This window comes from Mugil cephalus, chromosome 8 (genome assembly GCF_022458985.1).
Source record: "Mugil cephalus isolate CIBA_MC_2020 chromosome 8, CIBA_Mcephalus_1.1, whole genome shotgun sequence".
NCBI classification, from domain to species: Eukaryota; Metazoa; Chordata; class Actinopteri; order Mugiliformes; family Mugilidae; genus Mugil; species Mugil cephalus.
Window position 1 is genome coordinate 17147824 of NC_061777.1, and position 16004 is coordinate 17163827.

The 16004-nt window shown below is 40.9% G+C and overlaps 1 protein-coding gene across 18 annotated transcripts in view; it reads right to left on the reverse strand.

Moving 5' to 3' along the window:
- Window positions 1-16004, reverse strand: part of trpm3 (transient receptor potential cation channel, subfamily M, member 3) — a 118787-nt gene that overhangs the window by 77393 nt on the left and 25390 nt on the right. The window lies entirely within an intron of this gene.

A 16004-nucleotide genomic window follows, 5' to 3' on the forward strand; every position in this document is an offset into this window, starting at 1 on the left:
TGGACTGTAACAAACTGCAAAACTGAAAACGCATTGCAAAGGGACTAATGTAAAATCAGTTTGATGAGCTATAAACTGTGGACAGTGTGCAAAAACCTATTTTATTTTTTTACATGTATAACTTAAAAAAAGATCAATGTTGGTCATTTGATCAGCGCTGAATAAAAGCTACGCCTGCAAAATGAACAGTCAGTCTCAGAGAGCTCAGTCTCAGAGGACAGCGCCATTAACTACATAATCAGACAATCAGCGCTGCCACCAATCACACACACACACTCTATCATAGTAATCATAGCTGCTGTCTCATCACATTCTTTCCTCCTTCTCTCTCTCCCCATCGGGTGGACATTAACTTAGGGTTTGATAAAAGGACGTGCATGTCAGTCTGATTCAACCTTGTGCTGGGTTTGCAGCAAATTCATGCTTATGTTAAAAGTTCACAATCACAAAGGAGCTAAATGTCTGTGGAATTCTCCAGCGCGTCTTCTAGATGAGCTCTTGTACACGCACACAAACAGACACTCACCTAAACGTGTTCTTACATAGATACGTGTATCTCAATATATTTGCTGATAGCAGATATGTTTTTAGATAAACTTTTTCAATTACAAGCCCTATGCACAGTTTACGACTCCCCACTCAAACAGCTGAATGAATGCTTAAAAATTGTATCACTTTAAATCCCACATCTTTGCAAACCTGAAAACAAAGTTTGACTTTCAGAGGAGACACCTACTAGTTCTACGGTGTCCTACTTACTGACCTAGGTCTTATTCTTATTATTAATCTTCAGTTTGTCTAAGCTATTTACACATTTATTTAGAGATTTAGGCTATAAACATGAAACAATCACCAGCGGCCTCTTTAAAAAGTGTTTCCCATGTTGACAAATTAGTCAGCTTCATGTGTGACAAAGCAACAAAGAACAGTCAGTTTAAAGTATGTAAACACTTTATTAAAGAGTGTATTTATTTGCAAAATCAGCGACCAGTCACAATAAATAACAATAAACAGAGGGCCTGCTTTTATCCATTATTTCCCACTTTCTTATTCTATCTAGATGACCTGTGGTGTATCTAACAGGTATGCTTCAGTCAGCACCTTGACAACAAACCGCAACATGTGGTTGGCAGAAATGAGACAGGCAGGTTAATCTGCAACAGATGGCCAGAAACAATAGGACACCCAGAACTCGCCACAAACACACACGACGGCACGCAGTCACCTGTCGACCAGAAAATACTCCCAGAAACATGATCTGACGAAACAAAGCAGGCATTTATGCGACGACGATGAGAACGTAGCTGCAGGTTTGTTTCTGAATGTAAGACTGATTGTGAGCTCACCTCAGGAAACTACAGATGAAGAGTCTCATGTCATCTCATCGGTGTAATTTCCATGCAGATTTTTAAGACATCACATCCACGCCCTTGTGTGCACAGTGCATAAATCAGTCCCAACCCCCCTCAGCCTGTTTCTTGCTCCCGTACCGTGCACAATGTGTAATTTGAAATGGAAGATGACGGATTCCAAAGGCTTTTATGTTCATTTTTCACGCACACACCCTTGGCTCCAACCATCTGGCAAAGAAAATGACTTCACAAACTCATCAACTGCCTCATCAATGTCAGTAAAACATTCCTTGATTCCATTCAGATTGTGGTGCACACATACACACACACGCACGCACACATTTGTATGGCCATCTTTGTGAGGACACTCATTGACATAATGCATTCCCTAGCTCCTTATCCTAACCCTAACCATCTCAACAAACTGCCTAATCCTAACACTAACACTAATCATAACCTAATTGTAATCTTTACCCTAAAACTGAGTTTTAACCTTCAAATCAGCCAAAATGTTAGGCCAAAAAAGTGAGGACTGGCCAAAATGTCCTCACTTTGCACAAATGTGATGGTATAAAATTTAAACTGGTTCTCGGAAAGATAGCTGTACAAGTACACCCATGCACACACACAGACTGAGTTGCCCTTAGAAGGGACCTAAAACTAAAAACAAGCCTAACCAGTCTGTAAATGCATATAAGGTAAGTGGGGTCATTTCACTGGAAATTACATGTCACTAAACACAGCCTGTGATAAATGTAGTGGCACTAAGGAACACGTGCATTTAGAAAACACACTCATCAGCTTCAGGGTTGTAAATCAGTGCAGCCGAGTTCTGTTTCATGACAAACTGGTGTACATGCACACTCATTTCTGCAGCGTCCATTCAGGCATGCGAGTACTGGAATTTCTAATAAGCCTTTTTTTGCTCTATGAAAACCTCTAATTCCTCTCTAATGAGACTAAATGAACAACTAAAGATCAAGGGTGGCAAACTGGTGCATTGGTTAGCACTGATTCCTCACAGAAACAAGGCTCTGGGTTTCCATGTTCTCCCTGTGCCTGCGTGGGTTCTCTCCAACTTCCTACCACAGTCGAAAGACACGCTCGCTAGGTTAACTGGTGATTCTAAGTTGCCCGTATGTGTGAGCGAGTGTGAATGTGTGTCTTTCTCTCTGTGTCAGACCTGTGATGGACTGGCAGCCTGTCCAGGTTGTAACCCGGCTCTTGCCCAGTGACAGCTGTGACAGGCTCCAGAAGACAAGCATTCACATAAAATGAATAAAATATCTGCAGCGCTTGAAGCTGAGTTAATTACTACCACGACGCAAAGAGGAAACTTGGTTGTTCTGTGCATATCTTGTATGAACAACATCTGAAATTTAAACTGTGATCTGAACTCAACATTTGTAGGGCTTACACATATGTCTGCACACATTTGTTTTAGTGCTTTCCTGTGTGACTAGCTCAACACACAAATCTTTCTCTGAATCCGGAGTAGGAGATAGCTGATAGGATGGGGTTAGGGGTTCTTTCCAGGCGGATGGGCAAGAGCCACAGTGCATTGCGGTTACATGCTTTTCTCCGTCGTCTGGACTAGTCTGATAAGGCAAAAAGAGCTGGCTAAGGACCAGGCCGAGAAAAACCTCTGTCTTTCTTTCTCTCTTTTTAGCATCCATCCCTTTTACACTCTCATTCATTACCAGGTCTTCATTCCCTCTTTGTTCTTCCTCTCGTGTTCACCGTCCCCCCTGCTCTCGGGCTCTCTTGCTAATCCCACTGTTTTTCTGTCTTTTACACCCGACCTCTTCACTCTCTTCCCTTTCTTGACTTATCGCCTCATTTTCTCAGAAAGCCATTATAGCCTTGCTTCCTCTGTGTCGCTCTATTTCTCTGTCTTTCTGAAAATGGATTTTTTTCTCCTCTTCCTCCACTGCCGAAACACCTCTTCACCTCCTACCTCTCTAGTGCCACACTCTCTTCTCTCCTTTTCTTTGGGACTGTTTTTCCTCTCCTATCTAGCTGTCAGGCTGTCAGCCCACGGACACGTTGCTGTAAGACAAACACTGAGAAGTAGGGACATGTCAGGGATCTGGAGGACAAGTGAATACAGCAGGGTAGGAAGGTATGAACCAATGCTGGAAGCTGCAACAGTGTTTACACTGCATGAGCTGCATCCATATATTTTTCTCACTATAGCATCTATAATATTTACATCAATCGTGACAAAATCTGATTATTATTTACCATTATCACTTAAACATTTGTTTCCATTCAGATGGACGAAACAAACAAGCGAAACATGTGACATCTTGCATACTGTTTTTTTTTTCTTCCCACTTCCTTAAAATGCTACTTTATTAAGGCAAAGCAACCTAGTACAACTGACCATTAAAGCTGACTGTGTCTGGGGCAACGGAAGAGTCACTATTAGCTGCGTCATAATACAGAGCTAACATCTCCTGTATCACGTGGTTCATTTAGTTTACCAAATGGTTTCCTTGGTGACAGTTTTCCTCCTTCCTCATGGTACCAAATGGGATACAATGACACCAGACACGTGGATGAATTACAGGAATTGAATGATGGACCTATAAGCTGTGTATAAAAGATGGATATCATCAGAGAAGTTGATCATTTTTTTAAACAGAATCCGCATGAAAGTAGCTTCTAAAGACTGTTTGTGGTATTGACTCACTACATCACTCCTCCAATGGCTTCACTTTTCAGGATACATCAGTACTTTATATGCAGCCTATGTACTGTATTCAGATATAGTGTCCTTTTTTTATTGCAATACGGCAAGCTGACAGTGAGAATAAAATAGCAAGGCAAATATAAGCTCAGTCAGTTCACCTCGAAACCTCATCACATGATCTGGTGTGTCGCAACGACACATCTCGCGGTGACGGCTAAGCATAATTAAGCCAGGGATTGACTGCATCCAATGCTCTGCTGCACCACTACCTTTTGCCACTACCACTTTAATTGCTTTTCTTCCCCCATTCCCACCTCACCCGCCCGCCCCGTTCTATCAATCTATTCGAGTCATTGGGGAAAATTCTTCCATACAAACATGCAAATGTGGGAGTGATGGGTAGATAGTGTGTATGTGTGTGTGTGTGTGTGTGTGTGTGTTCCTGCGTGTCTGATTTCAACATGACTTACAACGAAACACACACACGTAGACACTAATGCATGCGCACGTCTCACTGGACGTATACCGTGCATCCTCACGCGTGCTCATGAGCTGGTGTCTGCCCATGAAATGAGTCATGTGTGTTTCTCGCTGCACCTGTGGTGCAGAGCTGTGGACTGTGAGGTTTCCCCAAATAGCTACTCTCATTTACAGCCTCTCTGTGGTCTGGCTTTCTTTGTCTGCCTCTCTTGGCAGCTGATAGTGTGAAGCACCTGACCCCTTTTAGCAGCGGCACACACACATGTAATACATTTGCATTTGAGGAAAGCGGGTTCTGCAGAGCTTGCAAACATGAGGGGCTCAGATGTGGCATCTGTTTCAAAAACATATAATATGGGTACGTTCCCACAGGACAGCATGTAGCACAAGTTAAAAGCATATGTGAAGTGCCACAAGGGATGGTAGGAAATGGACCAACTCTGTGCATGCTGGCTAACCACATGCCCCAATACATATTACATACTCCTGAACTGAACATGACCTTTCCCGATCAACAAGTAAAATTTGGGTTGTTTATTTTCAGTTGTACAGCAGCTCCACTAGACCATGCAGTGCCTTTTCTCATGACCCTTTGACTTTGACCAGAATTGGGTTTGTCAAAATCACGTGTAAGAGCGGTTCGGATCCTTAAAAAAGGAGGGCAGTGCATGATATTCAACAACAAAAAGAGACAAAGCTGGACTCCAAAAATAAATTTACACTAATGCATGTAATAAAAAAAAATAATACACCGTGTACCCAGATGATAAAGTGTGTGTATCCAGAAAGAACATCTCATTCTTTTGAGAACAGCTTGCTGAATGAATGAAGGCAAGCATCTCTTTACATTTTTTTGTTCATTGTAAGTGTTTTTTGGTCGAAAATCTGTATCAAAATGTAATGTGTGATTACGACATTTATATTTTTTACAAAAAAGGATATATCCAGAAAGAAATAATGCTCATAGTAAAAACGAGCAGAGGATTACTTATTTGTAATTTTAATGGTGTAGTGGTCTCCAGCTGGCTGCAGGGCCAAACGTTCCACATACTGTCATTTACACATTACATTGGACTGTAATTAAGAGCCGAGGAAGGGCCTTTATTTACTAAAATATATGAAATCCAAGATTCACCAGACACAACAGTCAGCACATTATACTGATTACCCTGCATTACGGTTCAGCGACCAATCCAACTGCAGATGAAAGAGAAACGACCTTTAAAGACAGATGCACCAGACCATTCGCATCCGAACAAGGTTCTTTTGAAGTGAACCCGTATTTCACTCTGTAAGAGATGTAATCTATTACGAGCCAAAACTGAAAAGCTGAGAAAGCAATTCCCATTCATGTTTTCCTTTAATGATCTCCAGCTCGATATTTCTTTACGGCACTGTGCCGTGGTACCCCTCACCCTTGTGGAGTGACAGGGATGAAGCTTCATTACATAAGGCTGCTGGCAGGACCGGTGCTGGTGCTCAGCGGCACAGCTCCTGCCAACAACCCCGCAGAACACCGGGCACACACACTTAGCGTTACACTTCCTGCATCCTATTTTCTGTACCTCTTTCCATCTGCTCATTCATTCATTTCTCTTTGCTGAGCTAGTTCCTTTATTTTCCATCTAACATCTTTCCTATTCTTCTCTTTCATCTTTTTCTGCCCACTCCTTCATCTCCTATTTTGTCTTCCTTTCTCTCTGGGAATGCGATGCATCCTACTTTCCCCCTGCCTTCTGGGATCAGGCTGAACGGCAGGCAGAGGGAGAGCAGTGCTGTTTAAGTCTCCGGTTGTCCTCACAGAGTGTATAATCCTCTTGATGTTCTGCCACTGTTGTTGCACACTCAGAGAGGAAACATACACACTCAATGTATGAATTTAAGAACAGAAAAAAACAATCACTCCTTTTGAAATACACAAACTACAACGTATCAGCTGTAATGTAAAATTATGTTCAGGCCACTGCACAGGACTGTTTGTACAAATGATGAATCCATGCTTTGTGATACATCTGTGCCTTCTTTGTGCTCATGGGAAATACAATTCAGAAGTATTTACACCAACATGCCAGCATACAGTAACAGTTCATATTCCAATAATTCTCCAACCCTCCTGTCCAATAGATTCTGATCTATGCAGTCAGAGTGATCCTCATCTCTTTATGTAGCTAAGGAGAAAAGTGAATTTTTATAGATACCGATTAATGCACCATAACCGAGCCGTCTACTGTAAAAGTGGGTAAGAAAAAGATGAAAAGAAGTGGAGGGAAATCCTGCATAAACTATCACCGATTTTTCCAAAAAGGATTTCGCTTAAGGGCATAACAACTAACAGCGCTACTCCGGTGCAGATAATATACCAAAAAACTTGATGACATAACTGAATATTATGCAATACATTTAGGAAAAAGATCTTACTTTTGGAAGCAGAATTTAGCAGCATTTAATTGCAAATAATTTATGAGAGGCTGGCAGCTGTTATTTTCGACAAAAAACAAAGTGGTGCTTCAAAGACCACTTTTTTCTAGATCGGAGCTTTAAGTTGAAGATGGAAAGTTGACGTGATATTTGGAGGGTGGACTGTTTGACTGGGCTTCTACGGCCACAGAAATATATTGGATAAGAGGCGGGAGGAGAAGATGACAGGGGAGGAAAAAAAAAGGAGGAGTAAACTTGGGGAGCAGGAGGAGGGGGGGGGGAGATGAATTCAGAGCTGAGAGAGCATGAGACGGACTGAGAGATGGATGAAGGGACAAAAATAGCCCTGTGTGGCCATGCTGTTCACTTCCATTTTCCATGTCCCAGTATCCAATTTATAGCCACACACAAGCACATATTCACACATTTCCACACGTCTGCCTCAAACGTCTCTCACATACACAGCTTTGCCTCACATTACACATAGATGCACACACAAAAGCACACACACATTTTCCTTTGTGATAAAGCTGGTCTATTCCCACCTGTTGTCACACCTCCACATTTACCGTTTGTCTCCATCCTGTACATTTTCAACAGACGGTAAGTTGTACTCATGCACTAGGAAAAATTAATGTACTGGAACATCAACAGATTTATATGTAGAGAATGTGCGCGCTCACTCACAGAGGCTAAGTGCAGAAGCTACAACTCCCCAGGGCGCTGTCCTATAGCTGTGCCATGAGAGCTGCTCATCCCAGTTAAAGGGGACGAAAGTTAAAGGGACGGATAGTGAGAGCCTGAGGGGCGAACGCTGAGAGCAAAACTGTCAGAAGCGTAGAGGTAATGGCTGAGGTGCAGGAGAGGAAAGACGGAACGTCAAGAGAAAATGGACGGGGCGATTTGCATGTATGTGGTGTTCACTCCTCCGAGGCCCGTAGTGACACACAGGAACCCAGCCTATTTTCACCAGATTTAGAAATTGAGGCTTAGTGTTGCAGCTGATCTTCAAAGACCCTTCACGCTCGTTGAGATTCACGTGCATGTATGCGTGCTTGCACACGAGCGCGTCTGTGTGTCATTTTAGACGAAGAAAGCGCACTAATTCCTCCTTCTACGGGCAGAGCGAATGCACATCTATTAAAAGCAGCTCATTACAGCTCTAAGCCAGAAAGCGGGCTAATCACACCTGTACTATAAAACAACACCTTCTCTCTGATTTACCTGTTTTAGGAACCTTTCGTGGGGTAATTTTGTGTTTCGGAGTTCGAGTGTGCATTTGCAGATCCACAAATGACAGCACGGAGAATCATTTTGGAGGAACTAAAGCTGCCCCAGCGTGATTTAAGATCCCACCACTCGCAGCTAATGACCTGAGAGAGGTCACGAACGTCGAAACAATCAGCTGTATGAGCTGCAGAAGACTGCGCTGGTGGGGAAGTCAATACAGAGCGAGACACAGCGGCTGAGGAGAGGAGTGAAAAACTGCACAGAGACAGTGGGAAGTGTTGAAGAAAATTCTTTAAATAGAGAAATAAGAAAATGGAGAATGGCGTACAGCGTATCTGTGTATGTGCAGCGGAGTGCATCTTACAGTAACGGGGAAATTGCACAACACAACAACATTGTTGAGTTCTAATAATGTTATGGGCTGGCTCATTTGTTGAGCTGTAAACATATCTGAAAATGTCAGACCATTTTAACGATTTGTGATACAGTTTTATTGCAGAGTCCCGTAAAAAAAAAAAAAAAGTTAATGCTTGTAAGAGCCAGCTGTCTGATTCGTTTATCATAGCATAAAGGCTGGAAGCACGGAGAAACAGCTTGTCCCGCTCATTTGCGTAACATAACATAAACAGAAATGTAAAAAGTGACAATCTGTTTCACAAAGAGCTATGTACTGGAACTATTTGCTGGCTAGAAACCAGATCCAGAGAATTTCTGGTGTCTTGTCATCACTGTGACTTTGTCAGCGTGTAAAGACTTTCAGTCTTTCATGTCTCACTTCAGGAGAAGAGTCCTTCAAAGGACTTTGTCTACGGGAGCACAGCCTTTGTAGACCCAGAAAGCTGAACCAAGCTGCATTTCCTATTCGCATCAAACTGGACTCAACTGGATGCCAGCAGGTCAGCAGGCAGTGAATGTTGGGAAAAGACCAAAGAAAATGAGGCTGCATTCAGTTTTCAAAATGGGATCATTGTGATGATCTTAAAATGGAGCTTACATGGGCAGACTACAGGCCCACTGAAACAAAAGAGCGGTCCCCTGTTTCATTCCTTCAAGAACCTATCAAGGGAAAATGTGTTGAAAAGATTGTTGCACATATCAAAAATCATGTGATATCCAAGTCTTTCACAACTTTTACAAGAAGATGTGTGAAAAAACTGTTTGCTAGTTGGTTTGTACAGTGCGCAACCGCAACAGAGAAACGCTTTACAAATGTGTTGTGTCCAAAAATGTTTGTAAAACCCAAACAATAAATCCCACGTGTCTTGTTTGAAAAATTATACGTACAAAAAAAGTTCTGTTTATATGGCTGGTGTCAAATCTGGAAAACTGCCATGTTCTGAATAATAGTGAAATACAAATGTGCTTGAAAATGTACTGACTGAGAGTGGACGGATGGACAGACGGACAGACAGACAGACAGACAGACAGACAGACGGACAGACAGACAGACAGACAGACAGACAGACGGACAGACAGAGAGACAGACAGGCAGGTAAAGATGAAGAGAGTGATGATGCCCAGCAAAAAAGCAGGACAGACAGACAGAGAGCAAGCACACACCGTTCCACTGCTCCCTCTGATCAAAGCATTTTGTTAAAAGACCCTTCCTATCAGTGATTAGTTTATTCTTTTACTTTTCTTTTCATATGATAAAAACCCTTTATTCACTCCTCTTCATTTGGCTGTCACACCGAAGCAGAAGCCCTCCAACACAACAGAGAAGGTGCCAGATATCTTTTCACGAAGACCAGACTATAATTGTATCTTTGTGAACTGTTCTTTTTTTCAGTATATAGTTAAAACCTGATAAACTTGTTCACAATGATGACAGTGAAAGCTAAAATAATAATAATTAAAAAAATAATGAAAAGAACACTTTCTGTATTTATGTGATGCCTTAAAATGACAAAGGCCAATTTATGAAAGCTATGTTTAGCTCTGAATATTCAAGCTCATTCAGCTCTGTGAAATAATAATAATAATATAGGGTGAAGACAGCTACACTAGGTCTGCTGTCTCAGCGCGATACAAAGAACCGCAATTTCAGCAACCAGGTCAGGTGTATATGGAAAACATTAATTCTCTACAACATTTTTGAACTGAGTTGACAAACAGCGTAGGCTATCCTACAGTAAGCTTCAAAGTTGCACAGAATCCGAAGACATTACAACATGACTCAGCCTTTCATACACCCACGGACTAAAATACACACAATTACCAAAGCCACATCAATTATTCACAGACTACCACATGCTCAGACATGCTCAGACAGGGGATCAGTCCCCACAAGTGTGCCAGAGGTTCAAACAGGTATCAGTATAGCTTTTAATAAAGCTCTGTAATAATGTATCTCAATATATTAAATATACAGTATGTTAACCCTGTGACTTTGGAGGTTTTTTAATTTGAATGTACAATATGTTTGTATAATATCTGAATTAATCAGCTGATTCTTTTTCTTCAGTTTTAATTATACAAAGACAGCATTAGTAGAATACTTGATGATTAATACTTGAGGATTAATGAAAACACTGTAAATCTTAACTGATGTTAACGTTCAGTGGGTTTAGCCTGAGTGGGTAACATTTACTGTACTGGGAATCATGGATACAATAAAACGTTTCTGGGGTTTGGACTCCATCTGTGTGTTTAGAATGAGAGCGCTGAGATGCAGAGCCGTCGCTGGCCATGGTGCTGATTGTCAGACCTGGTGCAATCTGGCTGCATTTCACTGCACTGTCAAAGAAACACTGATTCTCTGGCATCGCTTCAACATGAACAACATCTTGATTGATTACACACGCCTCAGTAACAATATGGCTGCAGCTCTCAGATGATTAGAGAGCCTCTAATTTTAGTTTCCCATGTATATATATATATTTCTTATAATTTCCCATCATCCTTTCACACTTCAGCACGCCGTCTCATTATCTAAACAGCCCTGACAATTATAAATGAGAGTGTCTTGATGGAAGCATATTGATTTCCTATTGATTCGTTGTTGACCTATTGATAGTATTGCTACAGGGTGCACATTATCTTTAAAGGAGCAAAAAGTGATGCAAGGGTTGGTTTGACAAAGTAAAAAATCCAGATGATACAAGCTTTAAGATGACAAGTTGGAACTTATTGGAGCAGTAAGTAATCGGCAGCAGGATTAGTAAAACCTGTACATTTGAGTATCTGTTCATATTTAAAGACGTGCAAAATGGCACAGATAAAATGCAACAGTGTCAAACTTTTGCACAAACCTTTGCACCCATAAAAAACTCAAGCAACCGAAAATAAGGGAAGACAAATTCTCTCAGTTTGGTATGAAGAGTACATAAAGGATAGCAGGAGGATTCATGACATATCGACCTCATACATAATTAAAAACTCCTCCATCTCTAGCATATATTTCCCCTAACAGCTTTAAGGCCAGAGGTCAATGTTCAGAGTTCATAACTCCACTGCTGGTGCCGTGGATCTTGCAGCTCTAACTACAAAGTGGGAGCTGTAGGTAATTTGCATTTCTGTGTGTGTGTGTGTGTCACTGCTGCTTGTACACTAGCACGTGATAAATTCTAAGAGTAAAAGCTGGAGGTGGTTTGCAAATTCTACGTTTATTCTGAAACTGCAGGTCCTTTCAGCATCAGTTCTCATAAATTATTCAACACCTGGTAGGTAGAATCATTCTGTACTATCTGCTGCATTAATCCAGGACAAATGCCTTTATGGACAAAGACTACAAACCCCATTACCATTGTTTCCCCAAGTTAGTTTCATATTTTAAAGAAAGCATTTAAAAACAAGTATACCAACTGCTCGTTTTACCTCCCATGATGCTGTGTGGAAATGTGCCAAATAGGAAATATTAAGTCTTTGTGTGTCTGAATAAAGGAATGAGGTGTTAATTGGCAGCTTATGTTTTAATTTTGGCTCATTAGTGAGATAATGTTTTAATAGAAACCTCGTAAATGCAGCATTTGCTGGTTAATTGAGACATGTGCACGCAAGCTTGAAGACATCCTGCAATTCAGAAGCATAAGAAGAAAAGAGTGAAGGGAAAGGAAATGGACCATCCCCGAGGCCTGTGTGACAACACCTCGTTTCTTCTACTTTCATTCTACACTCAAGTAGCATTTGCTGTCAACACATTTTGCTCTGTATGCAACGAAGTTAAGAGTGGGGTGACTTTGGGAGAAGCACAGCTGACCTCCAATGCAGAGTATAATATAAATAGAAAGAGCAGCACGTAAGATTATTGGCTGAGCAGCTAGTGTTACCTGAACTGTGCACATGTTGACTCTACTTCATTCACTACAACATTGGTAGGATTGTTGAAAATCATTCAAAATGAACAAAAACTATCACCATAAATAATAATATGTAAAAGACGTCTATGATGCAGAGATATCTACTGAAGTTAGCATGCTAACCAGCTAGGGCAGCACACCACTTCTCATAATATGACTTTGTGGAAGGTAGTGAGTCAATGTAGCATTGAGTCTGTCCTCAGTCCTCTATGAGAGCAAGAAGAGGACTTCATTCATCCAGTCTATGACCATGTCATATTAATGGACAGATAATCAATGAAGGAAAGGGTAAAAGCAACAATAGCTGAAGGTCTTCGCAAGCGACTTTTGAAGAACAGGAAATATGAAAAGGTGGAACAGCTAGGGTTTATTTTTAATCTGCGACGCACTCTTCCCAACATTGTCTTTATTATCTCCTATTATCCACTGATTGTGCAGTTTAATCAAAAGATGTTGGATGATTTCTTTGCTGTACCAATGTCGGGCGATGGTGACACAAACGTTGGTTACACATGCTAGTGTGGTGATGTGCTAACAATCTGACATATTCCAACCCTGAGTGGCAACTTCTTCACAGGTTTAAGTAGAACTCATCATTTGCTGTAATGTTTCCTTTGCGTAAGTAACTGTTTTTATATTTATCTCATGTCCAACAGATAGATGTTAGTAGTTATTAATTCAATGCTGGGAACAACACTACTGAGACCAAAACATCATTTGTCATTGATTTACTATGCAACGCACACTTCCTGATTCCCTGGACTAATAAAAAGGAACACACACAGATGCTAATGTAACATGTGTACGATGGATGTCAGTAACCGTGGAAAATCAGATAATCAGAGCTTGATAATTGGTACCATCCCTGTTGCCCCAATCCTCACAATTTATCAGAATGTGTAAATGCAGCACAATGAGTTGTACAGAGATAGTGTGATGCAAGATCCATCTGTGAAAGTTTCAACTCTTTAGCTCCTCCAACAATCACCTGAAAGCTGATATTTAAAAGACCCCACCAGAACTGTGAGAACACACCAACACAAAGCAACGATTAGTGTTGTAAACAGATCCCATCTCACTGAATCTAAATCATTTACATTAAATGATTACATTTTTTTTTTTAGCAAGAAAATTCAAAATAATATTAGTTAGTCCCACAACAACCTTTGATGAAATCTGATGTGTCTACTGTCGATTCAAAAAAGGGTGGTGCCACCTATGGGTGACAGAATGTATATGCTCCTTGGTTATACTGTAAATTGAAGGTGTCAGAATTCACATTAAGAGATTTGTATAAAGTCATTAATCCAGATTGCAGTGTAAAATGAAGTCCCACCCATAGTCACTCCTCGGCTAATCTAGATGTCAGAAAGCACTGCAACAGTGTACCTTTTTATGTAACAGATTTATTTTTAGAAACAGAGTGCTATATTTATTTTTTTATTTTTTTTAGCAGCACATTCCATCCCCCATGTATTTTGCATAAAATGACTGTCATCTATGCTTTTTGATTATGGGAAGCAATGGAATAACAAATGAAGAGAGAGGAGGTGGTAACAAAATGAGAAGGGGGCAGAAAAAGATGATGAAAGACAGAAAGACAGGCAGAGAAACGATGCAATGCAGAACGGAGAAAGGAAGGGCTGAAAACTTCACAGAGAGAACCAGAGATATGATTATTACTGTATTCACTAAGTGGTGAATTTTTAAATGATGGTGAATTACAGCAGAGTACTGCGAAGTGTTTGTTCTTCATAAAGTATGAGGAGATATGAGGAATTAAAATCGACAGGAAAGATGTAGTTTAGTTAACTCATTGTAGTCTGATGATCAAAGATAACAAAGCCCACGATCAAAATGATGTAGATAAGAGAGACTGTCATCATAAAAGACAGAGGTGAATTTAAAACTAATAGAACTGAAAGAAGCCTTAAAGCCACCAAGGGGATGAGAGACCATTTTCCATTAGTGACTCTCTTTCCAATATTGTTTCCGTTTCACACTTTATCCCACCGAGGCTACACAGGATCCCAGGCTTAAACTTGTACAAATCTCAGCTGTCAACACTGCAAATAAATGATTTTTTACAGAAAGAAGCTCTGACTGAGAGAAGATTTTTATTAAATCTGAATTTCCAACCACATGTAGTAAAGAGAATAGCCCCTGTGTCCACATCAGATCATAAAAGAAACACTGGCTGGATGTTTTTATGTTCAGAACACCGATGTGGTGACATGGTCTTAAATGACAAAGACTATAGCGTCACTTGGGATCTTATCCATATTTGTCAAACATGATTAAACATTGCTTCCATGTCATCTTAAATTTACTTTTTGTATCTTCCCCACTTTGAGCAGACCACAAAGACGCAAACATACGCTCACAAACACAGCTTGAACAGTACCCATTTGCTGCATTGTAAACAGAGCCTATGCTTTCCAATAAGTATGTACATTTATAATGTACATACTTATTGAGTATCATGTGCACAGACGCAAGCACACACCTACGCACAAACACAAACGTGCACACACAATCTGTCTTACATATTTTCCTGGCAAAGGAAGACAGGAACATCCCTGACAGTGTGTAAATTGCAGTCACACTCACATGAGCACAAGTGAACAGTTGACAGCAGGGGGCAGGTAATGAGTTGGAGGGACATGGGAGGAAAGTGCTTGTCATGCAGAAATTTCCAACAATAATGGCAGGCTATTAGGTCAATTTTACACTGACAGCCTGATGTCGTCCTTGGAGAAGTTACACAGAGTAAACAGAGTGTTAGGAGCTCTATGGCTTCATCCAGGGCGCTAACAAAGGCCACAGATTCAGGCTCCAAAGTTAGACCACAAAAAATCTGCTATTCACAAGAGCAACGGCTTTTAAAAGAGTCATTTCAGAGCAAAGATCTGCCCTGAATTAGATCTCCAGTCTCACTTGATCTTCGTCTCAGGGAGAAAAGAATAAATTGAATCCAGCTTGTGTAAATTCTCGTGCACTTTCGGGTCTTTTTGGGGATTTCTTGAATGTCTGTATGTACACAAATGTTTATCTTTGTTAATAAAATCACCTGTAAGAAATCTCATCCGCAGGCACATGTCAACAGCGACACTTTGAACGCCCTCAGACACCCAACACACACACACAAACAGACACATTCACTCAAGGATTACACTGATGCTCATTTAACCAGGCTATACAAATGCAAATGCCTGACACGTGAGCCAATGCACTCTGGCTGTGTGGTTCAGCATCACAGCAACACACTATTCTGTGAGACACTTTGATAAAGCCAGATCAAAGGAGAGTGGAGAAGAGGCATTCAAGACCTCTGACAATAGCCCTTCTTACAGAGTGCCCGTAACTGGCTTATAAAAGCACATGAATGCATAAAGATGAGGTTTTAGGCTACAAATGTCTGCGAGCATTATGAAGGTGCTGTGGATTTACAGAGTGTATAAAACACACAATGGTGCGCCCACACATGTTCAGATACACAGATGAGAATACATTCATCCACACATTACGCAA